This window comes from Ailuropoda melanoleuca, chromosome 19, assembly GCF_002007445.2.
Source record: "Ailuropoda melanoleuca isolate Jingjing chromosome 19, ASM200744v2, whole genome shotgun sequence".
In the NCBI taxonomy this organism is placed as follows: Eukaryota; Metazoa; Chordata; class Mammalia; order Carnivora; family Ursidae; genus Ailuropoda; species Ailuropoda melanoleuca.
The window spans coordinates 14,664,630-14,688,332 of NC_048236.1; the positions used below are offsets into that span (position 1 = coordinate 14,664,630).

General features: G+C 39.5%; 1 protein-coding gene and 2 pseudogenes across 2 annotated transcripts in view; all 3 read left to right on the forward strand.

Moving 5' to 3' along the window:
* The window catches only part of PRIM2 (DNA primase subunit 2), a 302,377-nt gene that overhangs the window by 21,837 nt on the left and 256,837 nt on the right, over nt 1–23,703 (forward strand). The window lies entirely within an intron of this gene.
* On the forward strand, nt 16,636–18,564 carry LOC105234847 (annotated as a pseudogene).
* On the forward strand, nt 19,109–21,238 carry LOC117797181 (annotated as a pseudogene).

Below are 23,703 nucleotides of genomic sequence, written 5' to 3' on the forward strand. Positions count from 1 at the left end.
CATCTTAAAAGATACCAAGTATTCTGTGTGTTACAAATGAGAAGTCTACTGCATATTAAATAGGACTAGTGTTCCATTGTCAGATATGTTCAGGAAGGGAGGGTTTTTGAGTGAAGGCATTGTGGTTGGTAACCTTATTACCTGGCTCACTGAAAACAAGTATATGTAAAACTTTGGATTGCTTATTTTTACCTATTGCAAAGTAATTTTCCTTGTTCTGAATCTGATATTTAAAATTTTTCTTATCCCTTGTAGTTTCAAATCTTAATTTCTTCAATCTTAGAAATTATTTCATGTCATTTTTGGCTTAGTCCTTCTTTTTAGTGATCCTGAATTAATGTTTAATTTGTCATTTGCTATTGGAAATGTCAGTTATGTGAATTTATTAGGAACTTCTGGATACTTTTCTCTAGTTAATGTTGGAACATTGATTTTACATTGATTTAATAGTTTTACATGTTGTGGGGCGCCTGGGTGGCACAGCGGTTGGGCGTCTGCCTTCAGCTCAGGGCGTGATCCCGGCGTTATGGGATCGAGCCCCACATCAGGCTCCTCCGCTGGGAGCCTGCTTCTTCCTCTCCCACTCCCCCTGCTTGTGTTCCCTCTCTCGCTGGTTGTCTCTATCTTTGTCAAATAAAATCTTTAAGAAAAATAGTTTTACATGTTGCAGTTTAAAATAGTTTTTGGTTTTCACTTGTGCATTATTATTTCTTAGATATTTGCAAGTTGGCTTTGAGGTAGTCATGGTTTTCTGATCATTTTGGCTTTTATTACATTGTTTTCAGAGCTAGTTGATCTAGTTTGGGTTGTGGTAGCTCTTCAGGACTGTGCATTCATCATTGTGGTCAACTCTTTCTATTACATAAAACAGGAAAATGCCATTCATTTGATATATATGACACTCTCTGTAGTTACCCTCTGGGATATGTTTACAAATTATTATAAGCTATTAGTAAGTTGCAAAGCAATTTTAATGTGCTTGCAAAATTGAGAACGGTGTACCTTTATTTATTTATTTATTTTTAAAGATTTTATTTATTTATTTGACGGAGAGAGAGACAGCCAGCAAGAGAGGGAATACAAGCAGGGGGAGTAGGAGAGGAAGAAGCAGGCTCACAGCAGAGGAGCCTGATGTGGGGCTCGATCCCAGAATGCTGGGATCACACCCTGAGCCGAAGGCAGACACTTAACCGCTGTGACACCCAGGCGCCCCGAGAAATGTGTACCTTTAATTTCCCCATTGATGTAGAATAAATTTCAGCCAGTGGGGGGAGGAGTCTGATGTTATAGCTGAGACAAGACATGCAGACGTCAGAATGGACATGTAATGGAACACACTGGAGAGCAAATGTGTTTGAGCATGGGAGCTTTTCATAGGACGTCTGACAAGCCATTGACTATGACAGGAGTGGAAAGGGGGGCTGGAGAAGAGTGAAGTGGGATGGTAAGCACATACTATGAACCGTTGTTGGAAATCCCAGACTTAAAAGGAACTGAGGGAGAAAGGATTAATAGTCAGATGAAGGTTCAAGTTTATTTTCAGAGTGGGGAAGTAAACAGTTTTTATTTATTTATTTATTTATTTATGATTTATTTATTGGAGAGTACAGGGGGAGGGGCAGAGGGAGAGAATCTCCAAGAAGATTCCCCATTGAGCATGGAGCCCAATATGGGGCTCCATCCCACGACCCATGAGATCCTGACCTGAGCCGAAACCAAGAGTCAGGTGCTCAACTGACTGAGCCACCCAGGCATTCCCTAAATCATTTTATATTCCAAGAATTTGAAGTGGAACATTTTGAGTTGAATTGTCTAATGGATTCAAGCATGGTGCTAGGTTTGAGTAAATAAGCTAATTTCCAGAGAAAATAGTAGTCAGTTTAAAAGATTTACCTCTATTTCTGTTTCATAAACATGAGGTAATCTTTGAGATGAGAGGAGTAACATGGAATACTTACCTTTTCTCAGGGTTAAATATTAGGTGGTAGGTATATATATGTTATATACGAAATGAGCTTTTTCTGTTGAACTGAATTTGAGGGATTGTGCTGGTTAGCAGGTTTCAGTGTTCTGTATTCTTCATAGGGAAATTTGTGCTTTACATAGAGCTCTTTATGTGTTTCTGTTACAATTGCATAGCTTTAACTTCTTTTCAAATGATGTAAGTGAAGGCATTAATAGGCCTTCCTTTCTGTAAGCACACTCCACAAATACAATACTCTTATCCTCACATTTTTTGATATCACATAATTATGGAAGCTAACTTTGTATTATTTCATATATAGTATTATTTCATATATAGTTTTGGGCAGATATAGTATTATATTTGGAGAGTGAGGAAAAGGTTCATTGAATTCTTTTACTTAATTGAGGACTCACCATTTATGCATATAATTGTAAAAATACACCATAGCAGATGGTCTTTAGTGGCAATATTTTAGAAGTTCACAGAATTTGGATTTTCCTTATCAAGCTATAAAATTAGATTTTGCTCATCATAAGATAGTTTAAACGTAGAGATGCTATGACTAAATGTGAAACTTCAAGCTGAATTACCCTTGAAGGCTAAAATTAACATATGTAAAAATTTTCAAATAACTTATGAAAGTCATTTTTCTTTTTTCAAGTTTTCATATAGCTTTTGAATACAGAATTCCTTGTATTCTTATTGGTGATGACTTCATGCCCCTGACTGTGCCCTTGAAAAAGTATGACTGACTAAGCTGAAGTTTCTCACCTAATAATGTTATACATATAGTTGCAATTGATCTTAAAAGAATGAAATTAATTTACTAAATATCATCTTTAGTGTTCTGATATTCTCGCTCATTAAACATTTACATTGTAAAGTGTTACGTTTTCTGAAGGTCTTCCACAAAAAGATACTGAGTTTTTAAATGTATACTTTATTTTTTCAATCTATAATAGTTCTAACTTTTTCCTAACTTTTTCTTGTCTCCTGCCACCCTCTCCTCCCTGAAAATTTAATCCTTTTTAGTTGTAGTCCTGTCATGGACTATTTCAGAGCCTAGATCAGAGTGCCTTATCATAGGTCTTTGGAATGAGAGTAAGAACCAGGAATGTGGAAGGCTGATGGAGTTGCAGAAAAAAATCATTTTGTGTTCTAGTCATTGAGTGGCTAAGTCTGAGTTATAAAGGCAGGAGGAAGAAGTTGCAGTTAGCCCAGGCCCTATGGGTATTTCCATCCTGCTGCTCCCCACCCCTCTGAAGACAGATATAAAGCAGTTAAAATTCTTACTCAGTACTTCTTTCTCTCTCTTTACTCCCTAGTTGCCGCTGATTGCTAATCTCTTGACTTTCAGATTCCTGGTGCCATACTCCAGCTGTTGATACCTGCCAGCTGTTTGGCTTTTTTTCCTGTTCATCTCTGGTCAAGTGTGCTCTCCCAATTCCAGTGTCGCCTGAAGCTTTTGGGCGAGAGAGTCCTTCTGTTGTCTGTTCCAGCTTCTTTTAGTTGATCTAGAGAGTATCACCTCTGTATGACTGTTAGAAAATCCGGAGGACTGTTTTGGAGCTTGCATGGGGTCCCTGTTCCCCAAGGAAGGAATACTTGTTGATACCTGAATGAGCAGTGGACTTATTAAGGTTTGGGTCTCCACAGTGATCTAAGGAGACAGGAGAGAAGTTAGTCACTAAATAGCTAACATTTGTTATGTGTTTACTGAATGCCAGGTATTAAGCTAAAGGCTTTAAATGGATTGTATTAATTAATCCGGACAGCAGCTCCATGAGGAAAGGTTAGAGAGGTGAAGTAACCTCTCCAGAGTTAAATGATAGAACAGGAACTGAAAAATCCGACCTGTAGATTTTTGAAATGTGTATATCACAAAGCATGTTACTAAATATATGAGCACATTTCCTCCCAGCTAGTCCTTAACTAGCACTGAAACGAAGTGGAATAGATGCTGACATTTAAGGTGACAGTGCCCATCAAAGGGGATATGCAAACACAGGTGTAAGATCAGAGATTTACATTAATGTAGGAAATTAAAGCATTAACTGTAATTTTACTAAGAGTTTTATTTTAGCTGACAGTTCTTGGCAGAAATGGAAACACAATATATTAAATACATCATAAGTAGTTTCCCCCATATAATATGTGTGCTACCTCTAGGGGAAACATTGTATTTACACAGCTCAGTTGTTGAAAGACTCATCTTGACCATGGGTTTTCTATACCCTTTGTTGCTTTTCTTCTCTGGTACTTTTTTTTTTTTTTTTTAATATTTCTTTGGTCACATTGTATGTTTTATTTAGTTCATGTTCAACAGTAGACTCGTGATATTCAAAGGTCAGTGGAGACCAAAATTCGGGAGATTTTATGCTTGAGATAGGACTAATTTAACAGGGCGGTAAAAAAGAAAGTTACAGGCTTGATTTGGTTTTGCTCTTGGCTTAGAAGAAAGGAGGAGGGCCTTCTTTAGAGAGAGGTCCATTGTTGTTTCAGACTCGGCCTTTTAGGAGGATAGGGATTCTGGACTCTAGGGGCTACTCTCCTACTAGATACTTTGAACATCTTTCTGATATATTTCTGATGGTTGTAACAGTGATTAAAATGTTGAGACTTACAGCAGAGTTTTGTTGAGATATTGCCAATTTCTGTGTTAATAACAAGGAAAATTTGGGGCCACCTGGGTGGGTCAGCTGTGAAGCGTCTGCCTTTGGCTCAGGTCATGATCCCAGGGTCCTGGGATCGAGCCCTGCATCGGGCTCCTTTCTCAGCGGGAAGCCTGCTTCTCCCTTTCCCACCCGCCTTGCTTGTGTTCCCTCTCTCGCTGTCTCTCTCTGTTAAATAAATAAAATCTTTAAAAAAAAAAATAAGGAGAATTTGTTGAGTAAGTGACCAACGAAGGACTGAATGAGGGTCTGAATTACAGTAGTGGTGTGGCAATGGAAAGAAGTGGACTAACATGGTAGGCATGGAAAGACCCTGAAGATTTGATGACTTAATGGAATGTGAAATGAAGATGACTTCAAGCTATTTGGTAGATAAAGAATTGTGTATTAGTAATGGTAGGGAACATAGAAATAGGAGTATGTTTTTGGGATAGGATGGTATATTTGGTTGTGAACATACTCCTTATGAGTGCTGGTGGGCCAGTGGAGATTGGTGGACAATTCAATGTATATGTATATAATCAAAATATGTATGTAACAGTGGTATTTGAATCTGTGGAAAAAAAGATTGCTAACGGAGAGTGTATGAGTGAGAGAATGTCAGAAAATTATTCTTTCCCATAATGGATTTTTTATGACCCTCTTACCTAACCTTTCAGTGCCTCATTTTCTTCTACAATAAGATAGAGAACATCATAGTATATTCCTCATAGAATTGTTGTGAAACTGAATGAAATTATCTGTGTAAATTGCATAGTGCTTGGCACATTGTAAACACTAAAGGTTAGCCATTTTATTATTTAGTAAGCACTTTTGTTATGCATATGAAAACAGCTGACTCTAACCCTGGAAGTTATACTGAATGTTTAAAATTAAACAGGTGGTTTTTATTAGCAGTGTTATTTTTTAATTTCTCAAATTAGAACTTTTTGGTGTTTGAAAGTCTGGGTAGTTATAATCTTGGAACTAATCTTTGTGGTTAATTAAGGCATTTTTATAGAAACATGTCATTTTTTTGGACTGTTAATACCTCTGTGATGCAAACTTTGGTACCATCCTTTTACCTTCACTTTTCTCCTGTTTCTTAATTATATAATTCCTTCACCTTTTGGTACTTGGAGATAAACTTTTGGTTGAATATATAATATTTTTGTTTAATTAGGTTGAGAGTGGAGTAGATGAGGGATGATGATATTAAAACTAAATCTCGCACTGGACAGGTTTCTTCCAATGAAGATGGGTTACAGGAACCCAGTTGTATTTGGCTTCTGTTTCTTTTCTCTGTGACAGGATTATTATGCTCTAGAAGTGTCATTTGGGGGAGCCAAAGCACTGTACTTTAACTTCCAATGGTCCGTTCAGTGTAGAAGGGGAAAAAGTAGTGAAATGAATTGAAGTTCATGCTTTGCAGGTGTTTATATGTCTCTTCCTTCTGCTTTAGTAGTAAATGGCTAGTGGGGTTTGTTAAATAGCAAATGAATAAGACTAGAGGTTGGGCATTTATATTTCCAGAGTTTTAACTTTTTACATTTGCATTTTAGTTGCCCCATTGATACTTCTAGGGTTAAGAGAAATAAGTATTTTCAGCTGGATGTATATCGGATCACTTCAGAGCTGTAGTTGCTCCAAATTAGGCTGCTGATGCCGTCTGAGACCCACTATGAAACACCAAAAGAACAGCCTTTGGAATGTAGGCTTGATTTTTCCAGTCAATGAACCGACTAATATTTTCAGAGTGACTGTAGATGCAAAACACTAAATTATATTAAAAATATTGCCACTTGAGTAAGTCCTTAAAGAAACAATTTTGGTGCTGTTTGGTTGATTAGTGTACATCAGAGCTATTGTTTGGGCTCTCCAAGTACAGGTTGTTCAGGGATGCGGTAGCATCTGCATACAAATAGATTGGAATCTAGATTCAGAAAGGATAGCTTCTTTATTCTGTGTCAGTTTTCGTTTGGTGTGTTGTCTATTCTTTAAAATGAGTTAGAATTTATTTGAGTGTCCCTTTTTAATATAAGCTTGCCATGATTATTTTTCTTTGTATTTATCACTCCCTTTGACACACAGGCGCACACGCATGTGCACACACACACACACAAAAGAAGAGCTACAGTTTGGGTAGTATTCATAGCTGGATAGAGATAATTTATTTGAAGTTTTTAGTAGGTTGCTATCTTTAGTCATGAGAAAAGTCTGCTTTCAAATTTTACTGCCTCTTTTTGGTAAGAGGATTAAGTCTAGAACAGAGGAGCTATTTCCAAGACCATGTCTCCATCAGAAGCTGGGGTTTAATATATGTTAGAAAAGATACATGCTTCCTCCACCATCTCTTAAGCTCTTGCTATTTATTACCTGACTTGTTTATCAAATCCTGGAAATTGGTACCTTTGGTAGCTAATAGGGTGTTTTGGTCAGTTAAGAGTGGAGATACTTTAAAAAAAAAAAAAAAAGCAGCATCATTCTGTGTGTGAGAGAATGTATTGCCTGTAGATAAAAGTAATGGCTTATCTTGGTTTCTTGTGATGGCACCTTTGCTACTTTATTGTCCTATGGTCTCTTTCTGTCTAACAGAAAATTGACAGGTTACTTACCTTTTTATGAGTGCTTCTCTTGAAAACTGTATGATTGAATGCTTAGTGAAATTAACCTTGGCTTCTGCAGTACTGAATGGCAGAAGAGAGATGCTTGCTTCTTCCTTCCTTCTTAAAAAATGCTGTTTGAATATAGTTTGGGTAAGTTGACCTCTGAGGTAGTTGACAGAGAAAATTGAAGTGAAATATTTTTCTTCTCTTCTGAGTGTTGTGTTAATTTTCCCCAAATGACATAATTAGCTTAAATGTTGGGAAGTATTAGGTTTTAGCCAACTAAGCTGAATTTAATTTGTATGTCTTTATTTTTACTGTATATGTGGTAAAATTTGATAATTAATAAAGATTTAAAGGAATAGCTAACTGATAAATTCACCCTGTTTCACCTTCTTAAACCTAAGAAGCATAATTTGGCTAAATTATGCAAAATGCTAATTAAAGGGTTTTATTTGCTAATCATCTCAGTTTGATTAGAGGCAGATGCTGATTATCTGCACAAGTCTAAATGGACCTTTCAGAGATGGCTTTCGTTATTTAAAATCAACTTGTCAAACTAATTAAGACATAAATTTAAGGAATAACAACTTCTGGTAGTTATCTGTAGACTTTCAGTGTAATGCAAGGCTGGATAATTCACAAATGCTGTGTGTCAGAGACTTGGTGTATACAGTGTCATTAGGCATTTCAATATTTTCAAAGTTCAGGAGTTGAACTTTGGCTTTTTTACTGAGCTCATTAGATTGTCTGGTCATACCTTTGTTGGTCCTTTGGGTCTCTGATATTTTTCCTGGCTCTTTTTTTCTTTCTTCTAGGAAGAAAAAGGACACTGCAAGGTAGCTAAGACAATCCTGGGCATGTGCATTTAAACTATACATAGAAATCGATAGGTGGATCATAGATAGGTATACTAGGTTCCTCAGAGGTGACCGAAACTTGCTCTTACAAATCTGAGAGATGTGGTAGGAAACTGTTAACTGGCATGGGTTAGTGTTAATGCCAGGAAGTGGGGGGGGAGCATCTTAGTTCAATAACTGAGGAAGAATTTGGATCCATGCTCCCAGCCTTTTACTCTTCCTGGCTTGTCTTTTTCTAAGGGTGCACAAAGATGTAAAACTATATACAGTTCAGTCCAGTGTCTGTGGCTGATTTAGGGTTGAGTGGAGAAACCAAGGCAGACGCTATTCCTAATTTGAGACAGATATGAAAGGCCCAGTAACAGAAAATGTTTGGGGTTTTTCACTGCAGACTTAGGGTGTGAGGCTAGAGGATCTGAGATATAAACATACAATCCTGCTTTGACCTGTACCAAGGTCAAAGGTGGTAGGACGAAGTAGCATGATGTCTAAGTGGGGATAATCTATATGTCATATGACCTAGGGGTAGAATGCACAGGTTCTGATGCCATACTACCTGGGGTTGAATACTGGTGCTGCCACTAAGTAGTTTTTTTTTTCCCTCCAGTTTGGTTTTCTCATCTGAAAAACAGAAAATATAATAATACTATCTCATAAGGTTAGGTGGCTTCAATAAAGTTAATACATGTTAAGTATTTAGAACACTGCCTGGCAGATAGTAAGCATATAATACATTTTAACTATTATTTTTATTTGTTACTTTCTAGCTTCTTTGTGAGATTTGCAAAAGATGGTATACATAGAGAACATTGGTTTCTTTCCCCTAATATCCCTTTGAGTCATTTAAAAATGATTGCTACATGCACCAAAACCCATAAAATACCTGGGCATAAACGTAACCAGGGAGGTAAAAGATCAGTACTCTGAAAACTATAGAACGCTTATGAAAGAAATTGGGGAAGACACAAAGAAATGGAAAAACATTCCATGCTCATGTATTGGAAGAATAAACATTGTTAAAATGTCTGTACTACCCAAAGCAATCTACACATTCAATGCAATTCCTATCAGCTACCACCAGCATTTTTCACAGAGCTGGAACAAACAGTCCTAAAATTTGTATGGAAGCAAAAAAGACCCAAATAGTCAAAGGAAGGTTGAAAAAGAAAACCAAAGCTGGAGGCATTGCAATTCCGAATTTCAAGCTATATTACAATACTGCAACTATCAAGGTAGTATGGTACTAGCACAAAAACAGACACGTAGATCAATGGAACAGAATAGAGAACCCAGAAATGGACCCTCGGCTCTTTGGGCAGCTAATCTTTGATAAAGCAGGAAAGAATATCCAATGGGAAAAAGACAGTCTCTTTAACAAATGGTGCTGGGAAAATTGGACAGCCACATGCAGAAGAATAAAACTGGGCCACTTTCTTACACCATACAGAAAATAAATTTAAAATGGGTGAAAAACCTAAATGTGAGACAGAAATCCATCAGAATCCTAGAGGAGAACAGAGGCAGCAACTTCTTTGACCTTGTCTGTAGGAACTTCTTCCTAGACACGTCTCTGAAGGCAAGGGAAACGAGGGTAAAAATGAGCTATTGGGACTTCATCAAGATAAAAATCTGCAGAGGGAAGGGAACGATCAACAAAACTAAAAGGCAACTGATGGAATGGGAGAAGATACTTACAAGTGACATATTGTATAAAGGGTTAGTTTCCAAAATGTATAAAGAACTTATTAAACTCAACACCAAAAAATAAGTAATCCAGCCAAGAAATGGGCAGAAGACATGAAGAGACATTTTTCCGCAGATCTACAAATGGCTAACAGACACATGAAAAGATGCTCAATATCACTCATCATCAGGGTAATACAAATCAAAACCACATCGAGATACCACCTCACATCTGTCAGAATGGCTAAAATTAAGTTAGGAAACAACAGATGTTGGGGAGGATGTGCAGAAAGGGGAACCCTCTTACACTGTTGGTGGGAATGCAAACTGGTGCAGCCATTCTGGAAAACAGTGTGGAGGTTCCTCAAAAAGTTAAAAATAGAGCTACCCTATGACCCAGCAATTGCACTACTAGGTATTTATCCAGACGATACAAACAGTGATTCTAAGGAGCACATGCACCCCAGTTTTGATAGCAGCAACACTATATCAACAATAGCCAAATTATGGAAAGAGCCCAAATGACCATCAACTGATGAGTGACTAAAGAAGATGTGGTGTACACACACACACACACACACACACACACACACACACACACACACACACTGGAACATTACTCAGCCATCAAAAAGAATGAAATCTTGCCATCTGCAACAACGTGGTTGGAACTAGAGTGTATTATGCTAGGCGAAATAAGTCAGAGAAAGACAAATACGATATGATTTCATGANGCACGCACACACACACACACTGGAACATTACTCAGCCATCAAAAAGAATGAAATCTTGCCATCTGCAACAATGTGGTTGGAACTAGAGTGTATTATGCTAGGCGAAATAAGTCAGAGAAAGACAAATACGATATGATTTCATGATGTGGGATTTAAAGAAACAAAACATGAACATAGGGGAAAGGAAGGAAAAATAAGATAAAATCAGAGAGGGAGGCAAACCTTTGGAGACTCTTTTTTTTAAAGATTTTATTTATTTGACAGGCAGCAAGAGAGGGAAAACAAGCAGGGGGAGTGGGAGAGGGAGAAACAGGTTTCCTGCTGAGCAGGGAGCCTGACTTGGGGCTCGATCCCAGAACGCTGGGATCACGCCCTGAGCCGAAGGCAGACGCTTAACGACTGAGCCACCCAGGCGTCCCAAGAGACTCTTGACTATAGAGAACAAACAGAGTTGCTGGAGGGGTGGTGGGTGGGGGGGGATGGGCATTAAGGAAGGCACTTGTGATGAGCACTGGGTGTTGTATATAAGTGATGAATCACTAAATTGTCCTGAAACTAATACTACACTATATGTTAACTAATGTGAATTTAAATAAAATCTTGGAAGGAAAAAATGATTGCTGTACGTAATGTATAGTAACAAAAAATCATAACCTCAGTTGTGTAAGATAAGCTAATAGAATTTGGAATACTGGAGTTTTATGAAAATGAGTAAGTGCAGATTTTGGTCCCGTTTTTTTTATGGAGTGCAAGTGGTTTAGGGGTGTGTAGAGGTAGTTGCTAGACTGACAATTGCACAGTCCCTGATCATGAGTGCTTTTTACATCTGGATTCAAGGGTAGAAGGGACGGTTCCTTTGAATTCAGTTATTTTCTATCTCCCGGAAGTTTAAAACAACTTACTGTGTAATAGGAAAAGGATAATAGAATGCGGCAGGTTTTGTAACTACTTAGACCAATAGAATTTGATGGAAGTGACACTGTACCTATTTCTGGGTGCAGACCTTAAGAAACTGGTAGCTTCCACTTCCTCTGTCTGACACACTTTCTTTGGGAGTCCTGAGATGTCATGTAAGAAGTCTGACTAGACTTGTTGAGATCTTCTTGCTGGAGAGGTCTGTTCTAAAGCTTGGCACTAGCAACTGCCATACTGGAGAGGCCATGTCTCAGCACTCCTCGACATTCCCAGTGGAGCCCGGTGGTTTAGCCATCTCTACCAAGGTGCCAGACATGTGAGTGAAGCCATCTTGGGCTCTTTAGTCTGTTCATCAGCTTAAGACCCCAAGTGACATCATTTGATGCCACATGGAATAGATGAATTGCCGGCTGTATCCTTTCTGAATTTCTGAACAACAAAACTGGGAGAAAATAGAATGGTTGTTGCTTTAAGCTTTAAGTTTTAGGGGTAATTTATTATGCAGTGATATGTAACTGGAAATGGTAGCTAAGCTCGAGCTTCTGACTTCTTAAATTTGAGCAGAAGCCAAAACAGTGTACCCTGAATAATCTCAAACAACTCTACCATGATTTCAAAAGACTGTGAAACGTAATGAAAATTATATAACTCATAACTATGAGTATAGTATGGAAAATGAAATTCTGATAATTAGATAGGTAGAGAAGGTATCTCTGCGGGAGCTCAGATTACTCTGAAGGGAGAGAAATGGGAGCATTCTTGATAAATGCTTTCCACTTTCCAGAAGTTTGATTGGGCAGCCGCTTCGACTCTTAGCTGAGAAGTTTATGGCTTTTTAATTTTGGAGAGGCTTGCTGCATTTCTGAGACTTTCCAGGAGTCTGAGAATCCTTTGAGGTCTTCTTTATTTTCAGAGATACCTTTTTATGTTTCAGGACCTGGGAAAGAGAGGTAATAAGGTATAAGGTAGTTGATGTTTTTAAACAGTATTCTTACCCTCTCACGAGTTTGCCAAAATTTAGAGTAGTCCAAATTCATGACTTCATTTCATAGCATAGATTGTGGATAGTCCTTTTTGCTTGCTAAATTCAATTCAGCCAAGAGATGGTGAACTGAGAGAGATGGTTAGGGCCCTGTGTAGGTGCTATGGGAATTTAAAGCACTTATTTTTTTTTTTTATTTTTATTTTTTAAAGATTTTATTTATTTATTTGACAGAGAGAGAGACAGCCAGCGAGAGAGGGAACACAGGCAGGGGGAGTGGGAGAGGAAGAAGCAGGCTCCCAGCAGAGGAGTCTGATGTGGGGATCGATCCCAGGACTCTGGGATCACGCCCTGAGCTGAAGGTAGACGCTTAACGACTGAGCCACTCAGGCGCCCCTAAAGCACTTTCTTAAATAGAAAGGGTTATAAATAAGTGAGTAAAAGCAATCATAAGTTACTATTGACACCATACCATACAGGCTCCTTTTGTGTGCTGTTTTGAAACGGTTGCAGATTTCTATTTTCTTTTAATTTTCAGCATTTAATGGTTTGTATTGGTTCTCAGTATGTGGAGTTTGGATTATGGTCATTAAGGGAGAAATTTTAATTCATATGGAAAATTTGTGGAAATGATCTCTTATTGAAAAACTGAAAATGGATTAAAAAACTTATTTTGTAAGTCCAGGAAAGCAGGACAGCTGAGGCCTAATAAAACCTTTTTGTGTTGGCAGACACTTACTGCTATTATAACGCTTTGTTCAAGGAACAGGAGAATCGAGGATAACTGTAGCACATGCACAGCTGTTTGAATTTGCTGCTTAGCTTTCTGGATTCCTTAAGCTGTATCACTTTTGGGTTGTAATGATCTTACTGGAGGCAAGGAACAAAGTGAGCAAGATGATTCTCATATACGTTTCCTGAGGCTGTTATTTATTTCTACAAAATAGAAATAATAATTTTGCCTTTTTTCTTTTTTGGTAACTTAAAGTTAATAGTAGCAAGGAAGATATAGATAAGGAACCAAGTGACTGGTATTTTAAGAGATCAGTGTCAGGATCATTACAGAGAACAATATAATGGCTCTAGAATGTATGAATTCAGTGTTTTCTCTTTTTGCAATTTTGAGCACATAGAATGAAAATGGCCACATTTAGATGGGGTAGGAGTTTAGCTTTGGAAGGAGAAGCTGTTATACAACAATGTGGATAAAATGCATATTTAAAGTATTACAAGAATGAGGGCTGTTCCAGGGAGGTTCACATTATTATCTGTTCTTCAAGGTAGAAATGAGCTCTTTTTTTCCTCTTTCTGATGTAGAGCAGTAGAAGGAGGGCTGTAACTTGATGACGCGCAGTAGAGTGGCCTCTGGGTAGTGCAGGTGGTGCTGCTTCCCCTCACAGCTGGTGTTGGCAGTGCTTGATAACTGATGTCCCTGAAGAACACCAGCGCTTCGTGGTGTCATGGCTTCTTCCTGTATTTTAATCCATGTTTTAAGTGCAGATAAAACACTTGACTGTTTTAGGAATGGAGTTAGAGGTAGACCTGTAAGTTGAGATAGTATAACCAAGGGAAGGAAGCTCCTGATGGACTTTGAAGTAAGACGGATGAGTAGCCTCTTTCTTCTTTGATGGAGGGTAAATGTATAAGATGGTGGGGAACGCTTGTCTAAATTCCTGTCGTCATCAGGAAGTGGCTTGGAGGGATTTGCATCTACCAGCCTCTTCCCTACTAAGGTGCCCAAATGAACACGGTTTGTAGAAAGTGTACTTGCTGTGCAGATGTATCTTTAAGCCAAGTCCCTAGCTACCAGAATTCTACTCTCAAGTATATACAACAGAGAAAGTCTGGAGCTACTGCTGTTCTTCGCGGTACTTTACACCTAATATTTGATAATGTTTTGTGTATATCCAGTATTACGTTCTGCGTTATAGAGGTTTTATATTAATACATTTTTAGTTTCAGAGAGTAGAGACTGTTTTCGTGAAACAGAGAACAAGGCAAAATAATCACACGCCAGAATATTTGATACAGTCTCTAAGAGTTATGAAAAAGTAAAGAGGATATTGCTACAGACTGGATTAATCTAGGAAGGCATCAATGAGCTGACAGTATTTGAACTGAATCTTAAAAGATGCGGCAGAAAGGAAGTAGCAGAGCTATTCTGGTGGGTGGGATATTGTGCCAACTACACCATCAAATGTTTGAATAATTTTCTGAGGAGCTGAAAATGTTGAACTGGGTCGACAGATAGGAAACCTTTGTCAAAGCCATAAAACGGCTTTCTAATATTTTCAGTTGCAAACTTATGTATTTAAACATCTCTTGGAATAAATACCTGCTTTCTCTTTACCCCAGGCACAAACAATAGCTAGTATTTTCACTGTTTGAATTTCAAATAATGTGATGGAGATGTAAATTCAGTAATAAGACTTGATTTTTCCATGGCCTATAAGAGAAAATTATAACATTGATTTCTTTTTCTGACCTTATTTTTCTCTGCTCTTGTTTCATTCTCCATTTGCTTGGATAAACATAGCTGCACCATTGGTCCATATTGAAATTTTTTTTTTTTTTTTAGTTTATTTATTTAAGTAATCTCTACACCCAACATGGCTCGAACTCACAACCCCAAGATCAAGAGTTGAATGCTCTTCTGACTGAGCCAGCCAGGCACCCTGAGTCCATATTGCCTCTTAAAGCAAGTTTCAGCCTTTCCTCCTCAGCTAAGTGAAGCTATATTTTTGTAATCTGCTGTTAGCTGCTTAACTTGGAAAGCTTCAGTTGTCACCATATCTTTCATGAATCAGAGTTTGGCTGCCTCTCCTCCATTCATCTTGAAAATGTCCAAAGTGGTATGTAGTTTAAAAACTTAGAACCGAGTAAAGCTGAACAATTTTCTACTGGGCTACATTGTAAAAATGGGAAAGGAAAATTACTTTCTTTTGTTTTTTTGGAAGACATTTGCCAGTTGGAGCCTCAACAGAGATTGAGTTTGGGAGGCCTTTAATTGTGCACCAAAAGGTTATTGCAGAAGATAACATAAGGGAGATGTCATAAAGAAGAAAATTTGAAGCTCGGTAATGGAAAGCTGTGTGAAGAAATAGGCATTCTGCCAATTAGCTGGGTGCTTGAAATAAATAGTTTGGAATTAAAGAAACAGTTGCAAATTTCAAAGACTTGATTAACTTAGTTCATAGGGAAACTGGGGAGTGGGGAACAAACTTCAGGTTACAGTAGTTTTGAAGCATACTTAGTATTCATTGCGGTTTTGCTCCAAAATATTTAGTTTTTATAAAATTTAATAATGTAAAATCAAGACTTGTTAATCTGATATTTTATGTTAAACCATTGAAATAAAATTCCAAATACTTTTGGGTGAAATGAATTATGATCATAGGAGTTCAGTCTTGAACTGTTGACTGTCTCAGCAGTCAGTAAATATTTCCAAAACTGGGCATAGTGTGATTATGAGTATGTGTAGGAAGGATATCCAACAAAACATATAAATGGCACCTGACTGTTGGGTCTTCTTATCTATTGAATAATTCTGACACAATTATATGAATAACCAATTAATAATAAAAAAAAATCTGTGTGTATCCGGGAGATGTACAGGAGAACATTAAATGTTCATCTTTCCGTAAATGTCCAGCTGTTCTTAGGTTGCATTAGTTTGAGGTGAAATATAGTTCTTTAAGGTTTTTATTACTATACTTCTTTTACCTTTTAGACATTGTTACACAAACCAAAAAGCAAGAAAGGAGATTGCATTCTTTACTGAAAGAAATTTTTGCTGAATGTAGAATTTTAGGTTGGCAGGTTCTCTCTTTCTTTCTTTCAAGATTTTATTTTTAAGGGGCGCCTGGGTGGCTCAGTTGTTAAGCTTTTGCCTTCGGCTCAGGGCGGGATCCCAGTGTTCTGGGATCGAGCCCACATCGGACTCCCTGCTCAGCGGGGAGGCCTGCTTCTCCCTCTCCCATTCCCCCTGCTTGTGTTCCTTCTCCTGCTGCCTCTCTCTCTGTCAAATAAATAAATAAAATCTTAAAAAAAAAAACCAAAACAAACTTCTCTTTCTTAAAAAAAAAAAAAAATTATTTTTAAGTAATCTCTACACCCAGCGTGGTGCTCCAGTTTACAGCTCTGAGATAGAGAGTTGCATGTTCTACCTACTTAGCCAGACAGCCTTTTTCTTTTTTCATTCAAAGATTTTAAGGTAGGTACTTTCTTTTAACATATTTAATATACATAATTCTTCTGTCTTCTGGCTTCCTTTTTTGCTATTGAGAAGTCAGCCGATAGTCTAGCTGTAGCTCCTCTGAGGATAAGATAGTGAGCCTTCTATGGTGATAGCCCACGCAGAGATGCCGTGGAACCAATATGGGGGCCAGGATTGCTGTGAGGACTGAAGCAGCAGAGATTATGACAGAGACTGTGATTCCAGGATAGGCAGTAGCAGAAGAGCATTTGGTAGTGGGTACCGTATGGATGACGACTACAGAGGAGGCAGGGACTGCTCTGAAGATGGATATGACAGATGAGGTGATTGGTTGTGGAGCTCCAGAGAGGATTACTCTCAGGATAATTACAGGTGTGATGATAGAGGTCCTCCTCCCCCCGCCTTCCCCAAAAAAACCCAAACTGAATCTAAAGCCTTGGAGTACTCCTAAGGAAGATAATTCCTCTGCCAGCACCTCCCAGTCCACCGAGCAAACTCTGTCCTTGGAGGGGGAAAGTCGACACAGCTGCTAAGAGAAACAGAAGAGTGACTACAGAAGGAGTGGGAGAAACTGAAGGGCCAACTGGATGAGGCAAAATTGGAACAATGGCCTCGGGGAGACACCCAAGCTGGCGAAGTGAAGAAGCTCAGGAACTGAATGGTCCTGGACAGGAAGTGAGCCATCTCAGACTGGGACCTCAGCCACAGCTGGCAGAAATGCAGGAAAGAGAGAGAGGGAGAAGTCTCTAGAAAATGAAACAATAAGGAGGAAGAGTGTCCCTCCAATTTGTAAGCCTCCCAAACCATAATAGCCTCTAAAGGTAATGCTAGCCCCTCCACCAAAGGAGAGTGCTTGGGTGATGCGAGGTCCTTACCCTGCTGCTCTGTCTCAAAGCTCAGACGCAGAGCAGTAATCCCCACAAGTGGTGGGGGAAAAGTAGTTCTGGCTCAACCATCTGAGGAAGGAACAGCAAGGAAAGATGAAAATAAAGTAGGTGGGGTGAGTGTCCCAAAGGGCCAAAGTAGGAGTTCCAGCTGAGATCCGGGAGATGGAGGGAACAAAAGACCACTGGAAGGAGTCAGATAGGAAAGATGGCAAAAAAGAATCAAGACTGCTGATCTGCACCTGAACCTAAGAAACTTGAAGGAAATCCGTCTTGCAAGTTCGGTTCTATAAGCAAGTATGCTGCTCTCTCCGTTGATGGTGAAGATGAGAATGAGGGAGAAGATTATATCAAATAGACCTCTGGATCCTGTGCTTTCTCCAAGTCTCTTCACCCTGGAATATTTGAGAGCAGATCAAACCCCTATCCAGACAAGACAATAAAACTCATCATCTCCTGGAGACCTTTCTTTGAAAAACAAAAAAACAAACCCCTCGAAATGAAATGAAATTCTTTTGTATGCTGCTGCAGCCTTTAAGATCTTGAACTAACTGGAGTATTGCCAGTGTAGCCAGAGAGAAAAAGACATACAGCTTTTCATGGAAAAGTTGTGCATTTTTACGACATACGCAGTTGCCAGTGTGATTAGTGCTGGGGAACCTCCATTTAGTTAAATGGCAGTGACAGCGATGCAGTGTCTGGAATCTGGTTGGGCAGTAGGGCAGGCTTAAGAAAGAGTGTGAGATTTCTACCTTTTAATTCTTATTATCCTATTGTGGCGTATATGAATTCTCAAACATTGTCTGAATACATTTTCAATCCTCGGAAAGGTAGGTTTAGTCTCTGAAGTTGTTTTCATCTCCAGGAAGCTGCCTGCCCCTCCTCTTAATTCTGAGTTCCTGGGACCAGCCTGGGGGAATTCCTTCATTTTTACCCCTCAGGGGCGTTGTGGGGAGTGGATCTATCGGCCACTAAGGAATAGGACTTCTTGGTGACCAAAATAAGTGGGAGAATTGTGGTTTGAAAAGAGGCTGTGGAGAGGTGACAAGTTATTTTGCACGAGTGATGGGGGGAAATGGTGTGACTAATGGTGAACACTGGAGCNGTTGTTACACAAACCAAAAAGCAAGAAAGGAGATTGCATTCTTTATTGAAAGAAATTTTTGCTGAATGTAGAATTTTAGGTTGGCAGGTTCTCTCTTTCTTTCTTTCAAGATTTTATTTTTAAGGGGCGCCTGGGTGGCTCAGTTGTTAAGCGTTTGCCTTCGGCTCAGGGCGGGATCCCAGTGTTCTGGGATCGAGCCCACATCGGACTCCCTGCTCAGCGGGGAGGCCTGCTTCTCCCTCTCCCATTCCCCCTGCTTGTGTTCCTTCTCCTGCTGCCTCTCTCTCTGTCAAATAAATAAATAAAATCTTAAAAAAAAAAAACAAAACAAACTTCTCTTTCTTAAAAAAAAAAAAAAATTATTTTTAAGTAATCTCTACACCCAGCGTGGTGCTCCAGTTTACAGCTCTGAGATAGAGAGTTGCATGTTCTACCTACTTAGCCAGACAGCCTTTTTCTTTTTTCATTCAAAGATTTTAAGGTAGGTACTTTCTTTTAACATATTTAATATACATAATTCTTCTGTCTTCTGGCTTCCTTTTTTGCTATTGAGAAGTCAGCCGATAGTCTAGCTGTAGCTCCTCTGAGGATAAGATAGTGAGCCTTCTATGGTGATAGCCCACGCAGAGATGCCGTGGAACCAATATGGGGGCCAGGATTGCTGTGAGGACTGAAGCAGCAGAGATTATGACAGAGACTGTGATTCCAGGATAGGCAGTAGCAGAAGAGCATTTGGTAGTGGGTACCGTATGGATGACGACTACAGAGGAGGCAGGGACTGCTCTGAAGATGGATATGACAGATGAGGTGATTGGTTGTGGAGCTCCAGAGAGGATTACTCTCAGGATAATTACAGGTGTGATGATAGAGGTCCTCCTCCCCCCGCCTTCCCCAAAAAAACCCAAACTGAATCTAAAGCCTTGGAGTACTCCTAAGGAAGATAATTCCTCTGCCAGCACCTCCCAGTCCACCGAGCAAACTCTGTCCTTGGAGGGGGAAAGTCGACACAGCTGCTAAGAGAAACAGAAGAGTGACTACAGAAGGAGTGGGAGAAACTGAAGGGCCAACTGGATGAGGCAAAATTGGAACAATGGCCTCGGGGAGACACCCAAGCTGGCGAAGTGAAGAAGCTCAGGAACTGAATGGTCCTGGACAGGAAGTGAGCCATCTCAGACTGGGACCTCAGCCACAGCTGGCAGAAATGCAGGAAAGAGAGAGAGGGAGAAGTCTCTAGAAAATGAAACAATAAGGAGGAAGAGTGTCCCTCCAATTTGTAAGCCTCCCAAACCATAATAGCCTCTAAAGGTAATGCTAGCCCCTCCACCAAAGGAGAGTGCTTGGGTGATGCGAGGTCCTTACCCTGCTGCTCTGTCTCAAAGCTCAGACGCAGAGCAGTAATCCCCACAAGTGGTGGGGGAAAAGTAGTTCTGGTTCAACCATCTGAGGAAGGAACAGCAAGGAAAGATGAAAATAAAGTAGGTGGGGTGAGTGTCCCAAAGGGCCAAAGTAGGAGTTCCAGCTGAGATCCGGGAGATGGAGGGAACAAAAGACCACTGGAAGGAGTCAGATAGGAAAGATGGCAAAAAAGAATCAAGACTGCTGATCTGCACCTGAACCTAAGAAACTTGAAGGAAATCCATCTTGCAAGTTCGGTTCTATAAGCAAGTATGCTGCTCTCTCCGTTGATGGTGAAGATGAGAATGAGGGAGAAGATTATATCAAATAGACCTCTGGATCCTGTGCTTTCTCCAAGTCTCTTCACCCTGGAATATTTGAGAGCAGATCAAACCCCTATCCAGACAAGACAATAAAACTCATCATCTCCTGGAGACCTTTCTTTGAAAAACAAAAAAACAAACCCCTCGAAATGAAATGAAATTCTTTTGTATGCTGCTGCAGCCTTTAAGATCTTGAACTAACTGGAGTATTGCCAGTGTAGCCAGAGAGAAAAAGACATACAGCTTTTCATGGAAAAGTTGTGCATTTTTACGACATACGCAGTTGCCAGTGTGATTAGTGCTGGGGAACCTCCATTTAGTTAAATGGCAGTGACAGCGATGCAGTGTCTGGAATCTGGTTGGGCAGTAGGGCAGGCTTAAGAAAGAGTGTGAGATTTCTACCTTTTAATTCTTATTATCCTATTGTGGCGTATATGAATTCTCAAACATTGTCTGAATACATTTTCAATCCTCGGAAAGGTAGGTTTAGTCTCTGAAGTTGTTTTCATCTCCAGGAAGCTGCCTGCCCCTCCTCTTAATTCTGAGTTCCTGGGACCAGCCTGGGGGAATTCCTTCATTTTTACCCCTCAGGGGCGTTGTGGGGAGTGGATCTATCGGCCACTAAGGAATAGGACTTCTTGGTGACCAAAATAAGTGGGAGAATTGTGGTTTGAAAAGAGGCTGTGGAGAGGTGACAAGTTATTTTGCACGAGTGATGGGGGGAAATGGTGTGACTAATGGTGAACACTGGAGCAGGAATCAGTTAGGGGTTGTGGGAATTCCCAAGTCTTTTATAAGAAAGGGTTTTGCCCTTTGTTAAACAGTATCCCTTCTGAAGGTTCTGAAATCTTGAACTGTTGAGATCTTGAAGCTTTAAAAATTTAGACTCTTGTCCTGGTCTTTTGTTCCTCATGCTACTCTCTGCTGTTACCTCCCAAAAAAGCAGTTTCTATTTATTTATTTATTTATTTTTTTTTTTAAAAGATTTTATTTATTTATTTGACAGAGATAGAGACAGCCAGCGAGAGAGGGAACACAAGCAGGGGGAGTGGGAGAGGAAGAAGCAGGCTCCTAGCAGAGGAGCCTGATGTGGGGCTCGATCCCATAACACCGGGATCACGCCCTGAGCCGAAGGCAGACACTTAACCGCTGTGCCACCCAGGCGCCCCAAAAGCAGTTTCTATTTAAATCACATACCTGATCTAGGCATTCTGTATCAGCCCCAGGGAACAGAAGCAAATGAGGGATCACTGCTTTTCTCCAGCAGATCTTGGCTTTTTCATGTCTTTTGACTATCACTCCTTCCCTCCATTCCTATTCTACTTCTTTGACCCCTTTTATGTGTCTGAAAACTCTGAAATTAGTCGTCTTAGGTGGTGAGTGAGGATAGATAAATAAGGACAGGTAAATTGTGAGCCGTTCTTACAACCACGTTTAGGGCTTTTGTTTTTACGTGTTGCCTTCTCTCCACTGAAACCCCATACCAGTGTTTGGATTTATAATGTGGCCTCAACCAATGTGTGGGTTGGTTTGTTTGTTTTGACTTCCCTTGAGAGAGAACAAATGATAATGCAGAGAACTGTTTAACAAGGTCCTTGTTTCTCTTGCAGCGCATTAGCTGAACTTGCGTGCTTTTATGTGCCCTTTTGTACTGTCAGCCTAGTAGACGGTATCCTTATGGGTGTAATTGGTACCTGCAGAGAAATGACACCGTAGTCTCTTGTTTACAAGCCCTTCTCCCATCAGTCCTAGGTTAGACCCTGTCCGGCCCTGCAGACATGTTGGTTTATGAGTGCTGTAGCAGTGGGCATAATGAATCATTTACCCAGCGGACATACAAGACCACATGAAGTAACTTTAAATAATGGGCTTGGATTGGCCAGTAGCCAGGAAGTGGCTTTCAGAGAGAGAGAACCAAGACTGAAAGGTTTTTTTGTTTTTTTGTTTTTTTTTTAAAAACTATTTGCTGTAGAGAATGAGAAGGTAGGGTTTGCCTTCCTCAGGTTTACTCCTTCCAAGTAGTTGTGTCCAAAAAAAGTTGTTTTTTCCACTCCCCTTTCCTGCCCTGTTAAAACAGAAATGGGGATTATATCCTGCTCCTTAATACACGTAAAATTTGTACAGAATATCTTCTGTGAAAATTATTTGTAAACTGTAGACTTATTACCTGGGAGTTGTCTTGAGATGTAAAATCCCATCCTTTGAGTTGTGGGGGTTTTTTGTTTGTTTTGTTTTTGTTTTTTTGTTTTCTACAAAAAAATCTGATCTTTTAAGTTAAACAAAAAACCAACACAAGAGGTAGCCACCTTGCTCTTTGTCTCCTTTTAAGATACTGTGATTGACTTCTGCTTGATTTAAATGTGGTATTTGTTGAGCAGTGGGATTTTTTTTTTTATCTTCTTGAGTTAGAATCTGTTGATTGGTGCTCTTGTCCTAATTCTTCTCTGCCTGGGGTTCCAGTTAAATGTATTTTAGATCTTTTTAGTCAGTCCTTCACATCTCATTCTAATATCTGCATTTTCTTTTTTATTCTTTGTTGAATTATAGATTATTTCTCTTGAACCATTTCCCATTTTATTTTTCTATTCTGTTTTGTCAGTTTTGTTGCCATTATGCTTTAAATTTTGGCTATTGTAATTTCTAGAAGTTCTCTTTGGTTCCTTTAAAGATCTGCTCTGTTAGGGGTGCCTGGGTGATACAGTTGGTTAAATGTCCAGTTCTTGGTTTCGGCTCAGGTCATGATCTCAGGGTCATGAGATCAAGCCCCACATTGGGCTTCCCACTCCGTGGGGTGTCTGCTTGAGATTCTTTCTTCCTCTCCTCCTCCCCCACTCCCTGTGCCCTTGCTCTCTCTTTCTCTCTCTCAAGTAAATAAATAAATCTTAAAAAAAAATCTGTTAAATGGATTTTTGTTTTTTGCAGTTTAAAATCTGTTGTCTATAAATGTAGATTGCTTTTTAATCTGTGTCTTATAATTCTAAGATTTAAAATTTACTTGGTCTGTTCTTGCTGTTGTTTGTGCTTGTTTTTCACTCCTGCTGTTTGTTTCCTTGTGTGCCTGGCTATCTTGAACTGATTATTGCTCTCATACAGTTTTTTCACTAGGTTCCCAGGATGAGTGTGCTCTCTTCTGAGAGGTACTCTGTTGGCTTCTGCCAGGCTTCTGGGGGTATTACCTGTCAAAGACTGTTTTTAAACTGTATTTAGGATGTGGCTCCTTGGCTCATCAAAACTGTGAATGTGTGCCTGGAGTGGCTAAGCTTCTGAAAGACTTTGTTTTTCCTAATTTTTTTGTTTCCTGACTTGTCCAGTGCCAGAATTGCCTGCTTTTCATTCTCCTGTGGCTGGGGAGAGATGGAAAGTCAATTCTAGTTCATTGGTTC